Genomic DNA, 3,182 nt, shown 5'->3' on the forward strand with positions numbered 1-3,182 from the left:
TATTGGTCATTACTCATTACCATTATGGCATTATTCAAAATAGTCACATAATTTGAATTTTAAATATAATAATATCTAGTTTACAATACTTAGGAGGTAATCTTAATGTCTTTATTGGATTACAAATTTACAAATTATAAAAACATTAGTAATCGGTTATCGGTACTCGGTACATACTACACGTTGTATACTTTTTAATATTTAATAATGTTTGATGATGATGATAACGTTTGCATATGTGTTAAAAAAAAGGTAGGTAGGTAGTATGAATTCTACAAATTGGACACGCCATACTACATCATGTAAAGTGAGACAAAACAAAATTAAAAATATAGATATTTCATCATTTTACATTTTATTTTAATTATAAACTTATGTTATGCCTTATGAAAATAAAATATACTATCATTTTTGACATTATATTATAAAATACATAATATTATATACAATATTGTATAAGTATAGTAATATACAATATATATTTTTCAATTTATAAAATAGAGTGTTATAAATATATTTTTTTAAATTAATTTACTGTTATATTTTGATAACAATTAGAAAAATATGTGAACCAGTAGTCACTGATTAAATATTGGTAATTCGTATTTTCTAATAATTATGTTATGGTGGGTGGGTAGGTGGTTGTTTCCTCTGAAATATTTTCAGCAACACATATTATTTTGAGGATAGCCGCCACGTCTCGATTTCTTTTGTAACGATTTTCTTATTTTGTTGTAATTAAAAAACGTATGACTGTAGATATTTGAAAATTTCACTGAATGTTTGTATTGGCATTTTCTATACACAATAAAATGTTGAAAATAATATGACTCTTTTTGAGCTGTTTACGGACATTATCAGTTCTCAATTTTTTTAGTTTTTTTTTCTATGAATGAAACTTTATTTGTTGGGTAAAAAAGCTTGAAAATTTAATACAAGGCTCCTACTATATAATTACAATGATATTTGAAAAATATTAAAAATCCTTAGTCACAGTTTTTAGTGGTAGTAATAAGAGTATAGTAGTCCGCAGTCCTAATAATAAAATATATCAAACTAATTTAGCCATGTGAATAATAATTATTAAATATCTTTTTATTTTTAAGTTTAATTGTTTTTAAAATATTTTATTCAGACTGATGCGGTTTGGAACCAAAAAAAAAACTGAGGCCTGGTCTGAGATCACTTGTTTGTACAGTATGCAACAACAATCAGGCATCAGAATTGATGTACAATTAAAACTTTGTACGATGGACTGAAAAGAGATGCTAGGAAAGAAAAAAGTCATGATAAGGTAAATTTATTATTTTGCTGTATTATAATTTAATATTGCTAAAATAACATGTAATTTTTACTTTATGGGTTATTTTATATTGAAGTTATTTTTTATTTTTTTTATTGATCTTAAATTACACCTGCTGCAAAAGCTATTATTTAAAGTTTTTTTTTATATTATATTGAAGTTAAATGTTGTATTATATTCAAATTTCAAATTTTATTTTATATAATAATTTTAAACTGTATTTACAATTATATAATTCAACTTATCTGTTTATTGAGAACTGATTGAAAAACATATTTATTTTATTCATATTCTATATAGGTACAAATGTATATAACAGGTGGAGGTACTCACATTCCAAGTATTTCAAAATCTACGGAAAAAATTTTTGGTTTACTGGGAAAACCATTGGATCATCTAAACAATGTAGTAGATTGTGATGGTGACTACAATACAGGTAGGTAAATATATTTATTATATTGGTATTCCATGGTGCATAATGTCAATTAGCATGTCATACAAATATGTTATTAATGTCAATTTATAATACATAAATTAATTTGTAACAATATTAAATATATAAATATTATCATTTTATTAATTAAAATGTAGATGTGGAAGATATTGTAGATGATGGAACATCAAACAATTTGTGTAATCGTGATTCAGGCATGAATAAATAATGAATGAGCATGGGCGCAACTACTAACTATGGAGGGGGAGGGTGCTTGGGAGTTCCAAATCGTCTGTGCCGGTTTCTTACAATATTGGTAATAGTAAAACTTCTGATTTTATAAATAATAATTTATGATAAATTATCAAAATATATTTTTTTTCTAAGTTATTTTAATTTGTAATGGTCAATGGAAACATCAGCGTTTATTACATTTGGTTTATTGTTGTATTAATTGCACTGTGTACACAAATAAGTAGAATCAGTAGGTTTAATATTTCCTAGATATAAAAAAATATTCTGCGTAAATGCGTTGTGTATATGTCGCGCGTGGACCAGAGAGAGAAAACAAATGGTATGCTGAGTGGCCGCTGACATCTTCTTAAATAAAAACATTTTAGTGTGTAATAATCATAAATAAGGAAGGGTGGTTTTCATGTTGTGCTTTAGGTTTTAGCACGTCATTAATTTTACTCTAGTTGCGCCCATGTGAATGAGAATCTGAAACATCAACATTTGTTATTTGAATGTAATATAGCAACAAAGGTATTCCTTACTTTCACAATGGTGACTCTCTGATTCAGTACAGGGTAAAGGAACTAATATATGTTTTCTAAAGAAGTATATTATGTTTATTGGCTGAATGGTTTTCTTTCTGTATACAACTTATAATAGATCCTTTTGCTCTAAACCGACCTAGAGAGTACCTAGTAATCGCGGAAGTACGGAATACCTTAGTTGCTATATTACGCCCAAATAACAAATGTTGGTGTTGCGAAAAAAAAAGTAACGAGTAATTTAGATATGTAATTATGTAAGTACAAAAAGTAATTTAAATCACATATAAATTACTAACAATAAAATGTAATTAAATTACAATCAAATTACATAAAAAGTAATTGTGCTATAGCTACCTGTAACTTAAGTTACTTCCCAACACTGATGGTTTGTATATATATTTTTTTATTAATTATTGATGATTATTTAAAAATATGATTGGTTTGTTGCTTGCTTTTAATTTTTTGATTTTTTTGCTTTAGCATATGTCTTACAAAATATTATGAAGGGATATGTGATACCCTTGAACCAGAATCCAGATAATTAAATGAATCCGTTCCTTCATCATCCTGTACTCCTAAATCCAATTTGTCTGAAAATGTAATCTCCGCTAAATCTAAAAATATTATTAATGTTAATGAATCTAAGCAGATAAGTTCCAAGAAAGTG

General features: G+C 26.1%; 1 pseudogene; it reads left to right on the forward strand.

Annotated features, from left to right (window-relative positions):
- The first annotated feature begins 207 nt into the window (after positions 1-207).
- On the forward strand, positions 208-1,965 carry LOC132945175 (uncharacterized; annotated as a pseudogene).
- Positions 1,966-3,182: the final 1,217 nt, after the last annotated feature.

This window comes from Metopolophium dirhodum, chromosome 1 (genome assembly GCF_019925205.1).
Source record: "Metopolophium dirhodum isolate CAU chromosome 1, ASM1992520v1, whole genome shotgun sequence".
Taxonomy (NCBI): domain Eukaryota; kingdom Metazoa; phylum Arthropoda; class Insecta; order Hemiptera; family Aphididae; genus Metopolophium; species Metopolophium dirhodum.